We start from the raw sequence: 15,853 nt of genomic DNA on the forward strand, positions 1-15,853 counted from the left end.
TATTCTACCAAGCTGAAAAATTGATGAGGAGTAGGTAGAATACAGCTCATATTCACTATTTTTGTTGTAAATTCTTTCCTAATATATTGCTGGCAAATAAATAGACATTGAATTTGTTTGGCTTTCTAAAGGCTGGACAAGATTACACTGCCCCAAAATGTAAGAGTCAGTATTCATTGGCATACCATACTAATTCTTAGTGTTTGTGACTCATATCAAGGCAATGGAGAACGATGACATGTTTTATTACAGCCTCCAATCTTTGCTTAATGCTGTTACACTTCATTAAAAGCATATCAGATATGTTTTCTCTCATGCTAGCATGAGAGAACATGTTCAAGAACAGCTGGAGGGGAATGGAGGAAGGTGAATAAATGTACAGGTTTATGACATGAGATTTGTCTGTAAATAGCAATCATTCAGCGACCTTCAGTGCCTGACTTCATTCAGAATTTTTCTGTAGCAAGCATAGTTTAATTATGAGCCACATGGTGTTGGTACGGTGTGAATTTCATCTTGTACCTCTTTTCCATGACTTAACTGTGGCTGAGTATGTATGTATGGCCATGCTCCCTTGGTCTCAGTATGGCCACCCCACTGCAGGCTGTGCAAATGAAACCTAGCAATATTTACTGTTAATCAGATTATGGTTTCCTCCCCCAAAACAATGGTCAAGGCAAGCTTTTTTTGCATTACTTATTCACTGTTTAGACTGGAATTCCAGCAAATCCGTTTTGATTTGTCCATTTTGTTCGATTCAGATTTTTCTCCAAATCATTTTAGCAGACATGATCATAAACATCATATCATTAGTCTCAATAATCCTTGTATATTTAAATTGATTTTGTTTTTCTATCAGAATATTTAAATATATATATTGTATATATTAAAAAAGCAATTTTTCACATAACATGTTGAGTTAGATTTTCAGTTTCTGGAATAATTTAATGTAGATACTTCTTCACATTTATGAGTCATCAGAGGAATGATATTATGGAATAGTAGACTCTGAAAAACAAGTTTAAATGCAGGTACTTCTTCACATTTATGAGTCGTTAGAGGAATGGCATTATGGAATAGTGGACTCTAAAAATCAAGTTTAAATGCAGACTTTGATATCTCTGTGAGAATGAATATTTGAAGTTGTATTTAGGGGGCATGGAGCTTGTGTATACAGTTTTTCACACACACACACATACGCACACAGTGCAAATCTAGGGCGAGACCTATTCTTTTCCAGAGAACAGGCACAGTACTGTATTCCATCTAAAATGTTCTTCATATTTAGGCATATAGTTTGCTCTCTTTGTGAAAATAAGTATTTCAATCAGTCACTTTGCCTTGGATTCTTAATTTAATTTTGTTATAGCTAAAAGGCAGTCTAAGAATAGTATAGCTTATTTATAATGGCCTTTAGAGAAAATATTGTTATATTTATCGTAAGCAGATGCCATTATAAAACAGAAGTAAATCACACAGAACTTTATAGTTGTTTTGATTGAAACACTGCATAGCATGTAATCATTCTGTATGTTTTTAATGATACTAGCTTTAATATTACGCTATTCAGCAGATTTTGATGTCATCATCTGTTACATTCATGAATACTTAATTTCCTAAGAAAGTAGTTACATTCCCTAGCCATTTCGTAAACACGAACACAAAAGCTTTTTAAATACCCCCTTCATCTCTGTATTCTGAAAAAGAACTACACTAGTCCAAACTGACAAATTTGCTTTACTCTTTTCCCTCAAATTCATATCTCAGACTAACAGTTTGTGATCAAGCCAGTGCAAATGCAATGGCTTTTTTCTTTGTTTGAGTCAGATTGTAAGATGTTGCCATCACCTTCCTGGCTTGACTTCACATACTCTGAGACAGGAAATAATGGAAACCATATAGAGTATGTATATATGTATATGTGTGTGCCTGTGTGTGTGTAAACATATATACATATATATAATATAATTTACATATATATATTATATAGGTATTATATTATATATTTACACACATACACACATGCATGCATACACCATTTTCAACTCCTGCTTCCCGTGAAGAGTGACTATTCCTATGTCTAGGCACTCACTGCAATCTTTTCAATGACATAGTTACTTCCATTGCCATTCCTATACAATCAATGCCAATTCAAATCCATCAGAAAAAGGGCAGAAGTCAAACGATGTCAGGGAGCCCTGGGGTAAGTTATAAGGTCTATGTATCACAAAGGAATGTTGCACTTTATGTAAAGGGTTATAATAACTTCCACGGGTTTCAGTCTCTTCCTCTTCTAGAAGCAGAAAGAGCTTTCAACTTATTGACCAACATTGTTCACATTTTTCAGGTTCATAGTGAAGATAGGATAGAAGGATAGGATAGAAAAACAGAAGGATAGATTTTCTTTTCCTCTAAAAATTTCCTGTTGGAGAAAAAAACTGCACAAATTTGTAGAGCCATTGATTGAGGATTTGACTGGCGGGGATGGTGGTGGGGAGATGAGTCTTAGGTCAGGACATAGAGACTAGCATTTGCTGCTCTGTCTGTTGTTACATAAGGGTGAACCACAGGGAAAGAACCAATAATCTGAAATTAGAGAACGGTGATCCTCTGCATATTACAAAGTAAAAAAAGGAAGAAAAATGTGGCTTTAGATTACTTTTGAGAGACTATGATTAAAGATTTTTTTTTTCTGGTAAATATTCAGATTTTTTTTTTCTGTTTATCTGAATCAGATCTCTTCCAAGATCACCCTGTGACAAGGTTTCATAGCAAAATCTAGAAATGCTTGATGAACCTCAAAAGAGCTTGATTTATATATACATAATGTAATTTAAGCTACTGGGAATTTTTGATAAAAATTTGTTAATTTTCAATATATTCCTAAATGTTCTTTCAATTTTAGTAACAGCTAAAATGAAAATTAGCATATAATATTTAAAGTTGTGTATAAAATTAGGTATAGATTTTGTAATAGTTTACTACAAGTTCTTAGCTTTTTATTAGTTTTTGGATTGAATTATTGCTTACTCATGTAAGCACCAAATTCTTACTCTGATTTCCCTCAGAATTAACTTACCATAATGTTTTTAGTACAGGCAGATCATTAGCTTACCTATGATGCTTAAGTTGGCTAGTTAATTGCAGGCTGCATCAGTATTTATGTCCTCATACTCTCCTACATCAGTATTTATGTCCCAAGGATAATATTATGGTTATATATGTTTATATTCAAGGGAACAAAAATTTCAGGGCATAAACATGAATAAAGCAAACAGCAACACTTGCACAATGCCTATTAAGAACAGATAGGGTTTTGTCTTGTTACAGACACAATTTCTTTTATTATTATTCATATTGTAATTTAAAATTGTACAATGGAAGCTATATTCACTTTCTTTATTTTTCCTGAATTCCACAAGCTGAATATTTTTTCTACAATATACAATATTATTGATCAAACCCTTTTCCCTGAATTATATCTCTTCAAATGAATGTTAGAAATGAGTAATAAACAGTTAGCAGAAAAACAATTTACCAAATGCTACAAGATTTTGGCCCATGAGAGTGTTGGTGTTGCATTCTGGCAAACATTGAGTAAGTCAGTGTTCAGAACGTATATTAATTTTAAAACTTTGATGTGGTAATTGAAAGTTTTGTTCTGTTTCATAGCCCTGATCCAATGTTTGGGTTTTGATATTGTCAACTTTCTGCAAATGAAGAGGCAAGAGTGATTTGGTATACTGAGATCTGTAATCCAGATAACAACGAACATTTGGAGAGTGAGTTACTTCTGTAATTGGTTATAAAGGAACTGGTGCTTTGTTTATAGGTTTAGTTGTAAACAACAAAGAAGTTAGCACAAAGTTAGCAAGAAAGAATAATAACATCCTCAGGTATTGTAGTCACACTGATGAAAAACAGAAGAGTTTTTGACTGTTTAAAATACATGAATTATAAGGTTTGTGTTCCTAAATGACATCTGACCATGTTGCAAAGTATCTGAGTTCAGAAGAATTTACCGGTTGACAAACCCTGTCCATATCAATGGAGATTCTGCAGAGGAAGATGACCAACAAGTAAGGAAACAAAGACTGATGATATTCTGACTAGAATTATGAGAAAGTTGCAGTAGCAGTAGCAGCAGTAGTAGTAGTAGCAGTAGTAGTAGTAGCAGTAGTAGTTGTAGTAGTAGTAGTAGCAGTACCAATCCTTGTAGGAAAAGGTACTAAATAATTAGCAATGATACTTTAAGATAGCCAAACAGAATACAATAGAAAGAGGAAAAGACCAACAGACATTAAACGTAAGAGCTAGGACAGTATATCGTCTGAGTTCAGACCTCAGAGAAGCTTAGGAAACATTTATACTTAGAGAAACAAACTTCAGTGGTAATTTTATTGTCCTTTCAGTCATATGTAGAATATTCCACTGATTATTGTTGGTTAATGTTATTTCTTTTTTTTCTACTAATCAAAATTAAAATTAAAAATTCAAGAATAACCAACCGACAGAGGAGAGTATGAAATTTCTTTATGGTCTCTATGGTCATATGGCAGCCATAGAATCATAGAATCAGTAAGGTTGGAAGAGACCTCTGGAGATCATCTAGTCCAACCTCCCTGCTCAAGCAGGGTCACCTAGAGCATGTTAGACAGGGTTGCATCCAGGCAGGCCTTGAAGATCTCCAGAGAAGGAGACTCCACAACCTCTCTGAGCAACCTGGTCCAGTGCTCCGTCACTCTCACAGGGAAGAAATTCCCCCTCACGCTCAGGCAGAACTTCCTGTGCTTCAGTTTCTGCCCATTGCCTCTTGTCCTGTCCCATGGGACAACTGAAAAGAGTTTGTCCCCGTCCCCTTGACACCCTCCCTTCAGGTACTTGTACACACTGATCAGATCCCCCCTCAGTCTTCTCTTTCCCAGGCTAAACAGGCCCAGCTCTCGCAGCCGTTCCTCACAGGGCAGGTGCTCCAGCCCTCTGATCATCTTTGTAGCCCTACGCTGGACTCTCTCCAGTAGCTCCATGTCTCTCTTCATGGAACCCAGAGTTCCCCTTTTATATTTTTATTTTGAGAAATCATTCACCTGCATTATTTATTCACTCTTTTCCTTCTTTTGATTAAGCAAGGAATAGAACAGATTTCTGAGAAAATTATTTAGATATACTTCCCCCTTAACACTAAAATATTAAAGCTTAACAAATTTGTCAATGACTATCTATTATAATTTTACTGACTCAATTCAGGAACAGTCACTTCTTCCCTTCAGCCTATTTTTCTCTGCCAGAACACAAATAATACATAATGACATGATACAGAACATTTTAGTACAAAAGATAAAAAAAATCAAAACAAAATAAACACTATAGGAATAATATAAAAGAGATAGGAATATGTCCTTCAGGTGAAAATATCTAGATAAAGTAAGAAGTCAACTACGTTATCGTGGTATGGAGAAAGTCAAAAAAAAAAAAAATCCCACAGATGCACAACATTTGAGTAATCTGTTTCAGAGGGAAATTCTTTTCTGACATCTTGAGCAAAACATATTTAGAAGGATAAGAGATTACAATATTATTCTTCTATCTGTGACCAATTTCATGTTTCAGAAGGTGAAAAAATGTAGACATTTAGGTAGGAAGGGGAAAAAACATATTTTTTGGAGTTATAGATGATCAGCAGAATCATTAGTATATAATTTTGCTAATTACATATAGAGTAAGATGAAATAACTTCACTGGTAATCATTTTTCAATACATTTTTCAGGACAGCTATGAATGACTTAAAAATGTCTAATTCTAGATCTCTCTATTTCTTTCATGTAGAAAGCATTATTTTGAAATAATTTAGTTTTTATCCTCATTCAGGAAAGTTGTTACAGAATTATAGCCTTTTCATGGTTGGAAACTTATTTTTTGATTTCTAATCTAAATTTATTCATAACCTACCTAAGTGTCTTGTACAAATAATATCTTTCATTTAGATAATCTTCTTCCTACTTTTTATAGAAAACATATATATATATATATGTAAAAAAAGATTAGTGTAAGAGGACTTAACTTTTGAAATGACTTTGAATCAGTTAATAATGTAAATAGTTATTAAATTCAGAATATCAGAGCTGTTAAAGGAAAATGAACACTGTATTTATTAATCTTCAGTTATGCACCTGGCACAAGAAACAAATACAATCTATGCCCCAAAGAGCTCACTTCCCATTTTGCACAACCAAATCATGTTAATTTTATCTTATTTATAATATTTTAAGGTCAATGCAAGGTTAGGAATATATTTACTATGAATTACTATGGATATATATTATGGTCTCATAAAACCAAGTCATTTTGCTGACACACTGTTAATTACTTCTTGTGGATCGACATCACTAGGGAGAGAAAGCAACCATGCAAATTTTTATCTCATATTACAGCCAGCAGACTAGAAGAGAGAGGAATTAAAAAAAAAAAAAAAAAAAGTTTTGTCTTCTCTAAATTTTAAACATACTGTATGCAGTTCAGTATACCTAATTTCCTACTATGATTAGAGTATGCATAATTTGCTGATGCTCTTTATATATTTATAATATTTAATTCTGATTATAAGGAAGGATGCGTGCACATTTAGGAAATAACTTAAAAAATAAAGCATTCTTTACAGGGTCATACCAGCGTGGCAAGCCTATGTGTTATTGAAGATGCTGATACTTCTGCGGTTGAGGGGAAGAAACTTGACCACTCACATCTACTAAAAATAAGGCCTTTCGCATAACTGAATGGTATTTAGTTTTTGCAGTCTTAGAGCTTTGTTCTGTCCTTGTTCAGACAGAATATCACGTTCTTCCATGAGTATTAAAATCTCAGTCTGAGTAAAGGTGTTAGTTTAAGTTCTCCTAATAATTTTTTACACAAAATTCCATTATATGGATGGATACAATACATATATTGGATATATTTGCTGATAAACTTTCAAATTCTTGCTGTAGTATGTAGTCTGTCTGACTAGTTGTGTTGAAGGTGAAGTATCATTATTCTGTTTCCACTTGTTTATATAAACATATGCTCTAATATATATATATACACATATATTTCCAGCAAGTATCAGAAGCATCTGGCATATCCTGTTAATTCCAATTAGATAAATGAGATTGCTTATTCCCTAACTTGACATGTTTAATACCACACAGTGATTGCTTCCTTTCCCAGCATAAATTCTTAATGACTTGAGTTTTCCAAGTCCTTTTCAATATGCCATGATCTTATCCATATATCAGGCTACAGAAGTTGTCTCTGGCCATAAATAAAAATTGAGATAATATCAAAAGGAAATTTTAATTTCATCCAAATTTAGAACTTTTTTCGTCCAAATTCAAGGTGCCATTAATAACTAACAATTTATTATAATAATGATTTACATATTTTTAAAAAATATCAGACATGGTGCTGTTTCACATCAAAGAGCTTTCCAGGAAAAAAAAAAATCTATTGAAGACAAACTATATTTAGAAATATTAGTTAAGAAACACAACACAGTTTTATACAACTTTTTTATTTTCTTCACTCATGTTTTGGTAAAAAAGGACTGAAAAATGATTTAGTACAGTGAGGTATACATTTTGGTACTATCTTGAGGTATGAGTGATATTCTTATCAGCCATTTAATGGCTTCTCAAATCACAAAGATGTTTCCATTTGCATGGGCACTTCTTTCTTTAGACATCTTTTAACTGTTTCTAAATTTGGCCATGAAAATATATGAGAAGTACTATGCCCTCTGTTTTCAGCATGGTTAAATTCTCTGTGAAGCTTTCGAAATGGAGACAGGTTTCAGACTCATCTAACATGCAGACACCTGAGCATCTTCCTGTAATCCTCCCTACAACCTTAGAATACTTCTAACTAAAGTCTACTAGCACTACAGCTTCTGTTTCTATGCTTCTATGCAGTGTACTTTATATATTTTCTGAAAATAAACAAATTTGAATTTGAGATGATAAGGAAAATCTAAAATTTCTTGGGAACACTTATGTTTAAAGTAGCCGTAAGAAACCACACACACAAAATAAACAAGTGTAGGTCAAATGCTCCAGGGCCATGTATACACTACATGCAATGCCGCCACATGATCCTGAGGAAAACGATATGGAAGGATCTTTTAGATGTAGAGGAGATGAAAATTTCTCCCTGCTCCCAGAAGGAGTTAATTGGATGAAATATCATAGTAACTTTGTGTTGTTCTAATACTACAGCTGAGGTTTTAATCTCCATGTGGAAGATACAGGCTTGGAGGATACACAATTAGCACAATTCTGGATATATATATATTTTTAAAAAAGTAGTTAAATACTTTTTAATCATTCATGCAGTTTCATTACATTTTCTTTTCTTTTTGTTATTTCTCCCACTAAATAGAAGTCCCTTTATTACACATGACGTAAGGACAGGATTTTAGGATGACAGATCTTTTTCTTTCTTTAATCATTTAAAAACACAGTTGTTCTCACGAGGGAATCAAAAGTTACAAATCAAGAAGTGAAAACCAAACAGAAAACTAATTTGTCTCACGGACAAAAGAACATTTCCTAAATATTATATAAATCTCTGTCGGTATACTTCTGACCTTACTGAATAACTTTTTCTTGATGGAAGCCAGTCTGCTGTTAGGCAATCCATGTACTGGATGTATTTGCTGATAAGCTTTCAAATTCTTGCTGTAGTATGTAGACTTCCTTCATCAGAAAGTCTACCCTTCTCAATTTTTTAGCAACTTTATACCCCCAGAGGAGTTTCCCAGACCTCCTGAGCCTTCCACTGCTTAGACCCCTTTCCTGCAAATTCTAGTTCCAGTTAAAGCCTTCAAGTCCAGTTAATAGGAAGGCAATGAGAGCAGGCTTGTAAAAGCATTTCTTTATCTCAGGTGCTTTCAGCTTGTATGGCACTATAGAGTTACAACTCTGAGAAAAAATCAAAATCGTTAACAGAGCTGATTGCTCTTCAGAATCTTGACCTGTTTTTCCACCATGTCATAATGATCCATCCCTTGTTTATAAAGCAATATCCCTACACGTTTCCACTGGGGAAATCACAGGCTCCACTGCAACCCCTGACTTTTATACAGAATGTCATTCAAAGTCAATGGCCCAGTCAAAAACCCATAGTTTCAGGAGAATGAGTCATTCATCATTAATGGCTCTTGATTGTTCCATCACCATTTCTCAGTCTTTTTATTTGGTGCCAAACTTACACCACAAAATTGTTGTTCCAAAGCCCTAAGGAAATTTTAGCATGATGTAGAAATAGCAAATGAAGGTCACAACAAAATATAGAGCCTATGAAATAAGATGGAATTCACAATCTGAAAAATATTATTTTTGAACTTTTCCACCTGTTTTCAACTTTATTTTTAAGCTATGCTTTATTCTTGAACTCACTATTTCATTTTAACTCCCTGTTTTCATAAGTGCTCCCTGAGGAGAAAGTGTAATTACTAATGTTCAAATTTAAACTGAACTTCTGAACCCATAATATTTGAGTATTTTGAAAGTATAAAAATTCATCCTTAATTGATTTGTATGATGCTACTCATACAGCTCCACAAAACAGGAAGTTCTACTAAGATTATTTAATGCCAATATTACGATTTATTTTCATTAAAATTCTATTTCAGGAAGAACAAGGTTTATTTCACTTAGATTTAGCTAGAAGCATTAAAATTCCATATAAGTTTACAATACGATCTTCCTGAAGGACTGTTTTTACATTGTTTGCATTTAAACTAGAGTCATCATTTCATGTTGGGAAAATTCACTCAGTAATGATTTTAATAAGCTTATTTTTGACAAAACAGTAAGAAAGTTAGCCTCTCTTTGTAAACATAGATTTCTTTCCTTTGTTTTTTTTTTCTTTTTTTTTTTCTTTTTTTTTTTTTTTTTTTTTTTTTTTTTTTTATTTTTACAGAAATATACATTACTGCTATTGAATTGTACCCACATTAGCCTGTGAACTAACATCTCAGAGCCTGGAAACTGGTTTGCCAATTATAATATTCATCCATACTTCATACATCCATACCTCCATTAGCAGGGTAATTTTGTGATATTGCATATCATAAAATTATAGAGCTGGTTTCCTTCACCTAGACATCTTTGGTTCTTTTTAACACTGACGTAATATTGATACAAATACCTACCAAAGCAGGATGATTATGATTGCCTCTATTTCACATCAGTTATGTATTAATGAAACATTTGATACATACACATTCGTACACATACACATACATAATGAAACATTTGATACATTTGATACTGTCATGATACACACCACTGTACAATATATTACATCCTTAGAAATTATTGGTGGCAGTTTAAATTTGAAGGAAGAGTATTTAATGCCCAGTTGCCAAGCTGTAGCTTTTTTCAAAAAGATAAAATGTAAACATTTGGGCATAGTTTCAAGGTAGAATGCTTTTAGGTACATACAAAAAAAAAAAAATTGTAGATGTTTAATGAAGTATGTCTATTTAACTTTCTGTCAAATTTGTAAGAATCATATCTTTCTGGAAGAAATAAACAATGATAATTAATGACTGACTCTGAGGCAAATTTTGATGGACAAAAAATATTTGCTTTTATTTTTCTTCCTATATCTTAAATGTCTGATATTTACTCTTTATCCCATATTCGCACACAAAACACTGGCATTAACCATTGATTGTTAAACATGTTTGAGGCTTATTCAATATTTTTCTTTGCTGACATCATGTTGCGGATCATTGCTTTCCAATAGACAATTCTTAAATAAATTGCATCACTTTAAGAAAAGAAAAAAAAAAAAGTAGATCCAGGATCATATTTATACTCCAGCAATCACCTGAAAGAGGTTTTTAAGTCCACTTCAGATGCTATTTCTTTGAAAGGGTAGAATAATTTTGTGGCATGTATACATACATACATACATACATACATATATATATATATATAAAAACATATATATATATATATAAAAGAATGTTCCTTCAGTAATTTAAGCTCTATCATTACAAATATTGTTTTGCTGGGGCACACTAGCAAAATCTATGTGTATGCCAAGTACTCTGTTAAATAGCCAAGCCTGAAATAACTAGAGATTTATTTGATTTTGGGGGTATTTTTATTGGAGGCATTTTGTAACTTAGTATCAACAACTGGTGATGAATAAATTACATGAAGTTCATAGAAAGGATTCTATTCTAAATATAAACAAATTTACTAAGAAACAAAAATCCTGATTCTCCTTTTCTTCTCACTGATATATATCAGGAATGATTCCATGGATGTAAGTGAAGTTACTCCAGTGAGAAGGGGGAAAAAAAAAAAAAAAAAAAAAAAAGAAGAAGTAAAATAAATAAATAAAAATGAAGAAGAAGAAAAAAAATTCAAAATCAAGCTGATACAGTTCAGACAGTTCAGACTGATGCTGGTTGAGAGCTCTTTTCTTCTAACCAGGCAGATACCTATCAGGCAAGGCACATATAGCAAATCAGCTATACTTTTGGAAAGTTAAACAAACTTACTCTTCCCTGTCCCAGTCGTTTCACTTTAATCTTACATCTGACCAATTAATTCAGGTTTCTGTGATTTCTCGTAGCATGGAAAACATTATCACACTTAACAATGCTCAACAAACAGTCATAAAGAGCATAAATACTACCAAATGTCGACTGATATTCCCATTATATTGACACAGAAAGTAAGAATAAAAGTTTATTTACCCTACACGCATAGGTAGCAAAATAAAACCAGCACTCAGAACACATTGCCATGATTGGGTAAAATCTTTGCCTTCATTAGAGACAGTATTTGGAAAATAAGGCCAGAGTTCTCTCATTTGGGATTCAAGGCCTTTCAGTTGTGATCCTTTCATGTAATTTCCATGCAAAACTATTCAGTACAAGGAGGAGAGCTCACTGTCACAGCACTCAGTCCAACACTAAGCAAGTTTTGGCTTAAATGTGGTGGTAAAAAGGGAAGAGAGAGTGAAAAAGAAATACTTGCCAGTAAAACATATGAGGAAGCATTACTCTGACTTTAGATCTGTAGCAGTTGGATTTCAACACTCAGTTGGCTAACTCGGGTTTTACTAAAAATGGAGGCAACTCTCCCTGTTGCAGGCAAATGGATACTGCACTCATCTCGATTAAGATCATCATCATCAATGGTCTGGGTCCTAATGAGTATGCAGCCAGAAATATAAAGAAAAGAAAGACCACTGTTCTGGAATAAAAGACAAAAGCATGTCTATATATAGGAAAAAAAAGTCTTGAGCACTCGGGTTCCGCCACATGGAATGTTCAGGCTTTTTGAAAGCTTCATCATCTAACTTTTCTCCTAATAAGGTCTATGGTTTCTTTACACACACTTAGTTTTTGGCATGATCAGTTATTGTGGAGTTACTTAAAGCAATTTGTCTTGAATAGCTTCAAATTAAGATGGAAATAGATTGCTTATCCTAACTATCATAAATCAAGTACTTGGAAAAGATACACAAAACAAAAAACAGAGTAGGGCTACAGCTACTGGAAGTGTTTAGAATATATGAAAAAGAAATTGTTTGGTTGTCAGATCTCTGTTCACCTTTTGTGGCCAAATATCCAGAAATTTATTTGTGAATTTACCAGAATATATTTTGGGATACCCAAAATATGTTAAAAACCTGTCTAGATGTTTTTGAAATGGAGAATGTAGATAATCCCTTTTCTGTCCCTGTACCACAACACCTGGATAGAAATATAGACAACAATAAAGCTGTGGGCCTCTTTATAAGAATAAATCAAAAAAAAAAAAAAAAAAAAAAAAAAAAAACAGCCATAAATATCTAAGTACACAAGCCACCTCAATGTTTTCATGGCTGTCCAAGCTCAAGACTTCAAGACATCAGTTGAGTATCATCTGTTCAATCTGCTGGCATGAAAAAGAGAGAAATAATTTGCATTACGTTTTGAAGTATTCCAGAATAAAATATGAAGAAAATATATTCAAGTTTGAGCAGTGAAATAAGAAAGTCTATATTAATTCATGGACACAAAATACTTTAATATTTGCTTTTTTCAATGTGAAATATTGCCTGACATTGTACTAAGAAAGTTGAGTTAGTCTTAAAATCGTTGTCCTACATTGTAACTGTCATCAATATGAGAAAGACTCTCTAGTTTCATAAAAGTGTCCCTCTTATCAAAAAACAAAAATAAAACCATACAGCTCCATATATGTCTCCTTAGATCTATTCTGTAATCAATGGTATAAAATAACATATCTGGAAAATGATTTATATTGTAGGTGCACTGAATCATCCTGTGTACACACATATCTCTACTGACCACTGAAAATCCCGATGGTAACTCCTGCAGTTAGATAAAATGAATCTAGAGTCTCATAACTGTAATTTGCTTAGGTAAATGGTCATTCTCCCTGTGCTGTATATATGGGAAATATTTTTTTCCCTAAATTCTACTTCTAATTCTGAATGTTTGACTTTTAAATGTCACTAAGTTTTTCCAGATCTGCAATATAAAATATATATAGGGAATGCTGTAGTCTGTTTTCAAAAGCTGATTATCCTTTTAGAATGTACATTAAGCAGACCATTTAAGTGTCTAAAGTTATATTTATACAGAATTTGGGAGATTAGGTCTAGGGTAATGCTTCAATAAAAATGGAGGTAACTGCTGTGCTATAATGCATTCCCAAAAGCAAGTCTACTGGACTGTGTAACTGTGGCCACATATTCTTTGCTAACTATATCTGCACTAGGGAATGATCCCTGGCCTCCATACCAACTGATGAACAGTAGCTTGCAGTGGATACAGTGCTCGGTTAGCCTCTCTCACAGTGAACAAGTCACTAGCTGGCACCTGACCCTCAGTCTCTTGTGGGACGTGTGATGACCCTTTAGTTCTCAAACATTGTTATTTCACATGCTTCTTTTTTTGTCAGTCCAAAGAGTTTGAAATAATTTGGGGGTGGTTGCAAACCAAGAGTTACGTTTTCTCAATATGAAATTTGTGTATATGAATTTGCATAGGTGTGGCTTGAGGACAAAGTGAATAAGGGTCCAAAGACTTTAGAGGTAGGGAATGGTAGAGTGAAAGAAAGAAACAAGTTATAGTTTTCTCCATGTTGCCTTTTGGTATCAACCATTGTAATTAATCTATTCATACAATTGTACATATCTTTATTTCAGAAGCATCCTAGCTGGTTCAGTGCTGAAGATATCTCAGGCATGAGCTGACAGAAGGGATGCACACCATTAGGAGACAGAGGTTGAAGGAATTCCATAACACCGAGATGTCTACGGTGTGGGTCTGCAGTGTCACACAAATCCCTTTCTGTGGATTTGTCAATCCTGGGGTTTTTAGAGGGTGTGCCCCCAGGCGACAGCAACCCCACAGTGTGGTGGCGCTGGCCGTGGTGCACCAGGAGTTCATTAACTCCCGGGGAGCACCCAAGAGCAACCCCCTTTTCTGTGGGCTGCGCCGTCTGGCGTCTCATGCTTCCCTCTCCAGCACCTATCACAGCATCATCATGTAAATTAGTAACCTGACTCTGTAGCTCAGTAGATAGGCTATTCAATGGGAAAATGTATTAACATTAATTTTTTTTCCATTATTTATTTCTGTATATGATCCAGGATTTGTCTACAATCCTGACAGCAATTTCATGTCATGAATCCATATTAATAAAGGAAACTCTTTATGTCATTGATAAAAAGGAAGAAAAATGATGCAAGCAAGCCCTGTTTTCACTTTTCCTTACAGCTGCACAAGACCTCTCTGTACTTAGTGTACTGTAGCAAATCTTGAGATAGGAGTCTCATTATTTCCTGTGCAATGCATCAGAAAGAAGTAACGGGGCTCCAGTTTGCTGAATTTATGCCTCAGTTTAGTATTCCAAGTGAAATAGGAGCTTGTACTCCTTTTATCTTTGTTTTCCTGTTTCCTATAAATTTAAGACAACCAAGTTTCCCTGTGGAATTCTTTAAAGGCTCTAAATTCTTTTTCTCATTGTGGACACTAAAGGACTAGAAATTCTCTAGGGGTATTCTTGCTATAAGGCAAAAAGTTAAGTGTATAGGCTAGGGGGACAGAATCTCATCTTTAGTATCTAGTAGGCTGTGAATTTCGCAGCGTTGGGAACTGAAATCATAACACTATAAAACATTATAACACTTAAAACTCTTCTTTCAATATCTGCTCTAAAGACTAAATCTTACTGACTTTTCATGAGAAGAGTTAGAACCTTGAATTCTTAAGATGATTTTGGTTAATGTTCTATGTAGAATCATACACACCTAGGTACTTACATTCCTAATTCCAACTCAATGATTTAAATTCCAGTGAAATATTAGATCCTCATCTGAGATGCATTTTCAAAATTTTAATCTAGAATATTGATCTATCTTCAGGAAATCAAATTAGAATATCCTGAATAGTTATTGAGATATCAGAACTCAGAAGCAACAGAGAGAGTCAGACTTACTTAGACTTTTAGAGAGGTTTTCAAAATGAAACAACTTTTTTCCTTATTTTTTTATATCTATCAAACAACTGCTTATCTTTTTATTCTATGATGTTCTATGAATTTTTGGTAGAGACTGATATATCCGCACAACCATGAACATTCATGAATGAATTGACTTTCTAGACCATGCTGAAAAAATTTACAAAAATTTCACTTGTCATAGTATTTTATTTTTATAAATTTATTTATCTACATGTATCTACATAGTATTTTATCTACATGTACATAGTATTTTATCTACATGATCAAAATGTCCATCCACTGTGTTTAGGAAAAAGAAAGATCCCATCCTTTTGTC

At 33.6% G+C, this 15,853-nt stretch overlaps 1 long non-coding RNA gene across 1 annotated transcript in view; it reads left to right on the top strand.

Annotated features, from left to right (window-relative positions):
• The window catches only part of LOC134140646 (uncharacterized), a 34,061-nt gene extending 19,390 nt beyond the window's left edge, over positions 1-14,671 (top strand). The window contains exon 3 of the long non-coding RNA XR_009958471.1: positions 14,219-14,671. This is a non-coding gene — a long non-coding RNA (uncharacterized LOC134140646). The remainder of the gene's footprint in view (positions 1-14,218) is intronic.
• The last annotated feature ends 1,182 nt before the right edge of the window (positions 14,672-15,853 follow it).

Source organism: Rhea pennata, chromosome 1 (assembly GCF_028389875.1).
Source record: "Rhea pennata isolate bPtePen1 chromosome 1, bPtePen1.pri, whole genome shotgun sequence".
In the NCBI taxonomy this organism is placed as follows: Eukaryota; Metazoa; Chordata; class Aves; order Rheiformes; family Rheidae; genus Rhea; species Rhea pennata.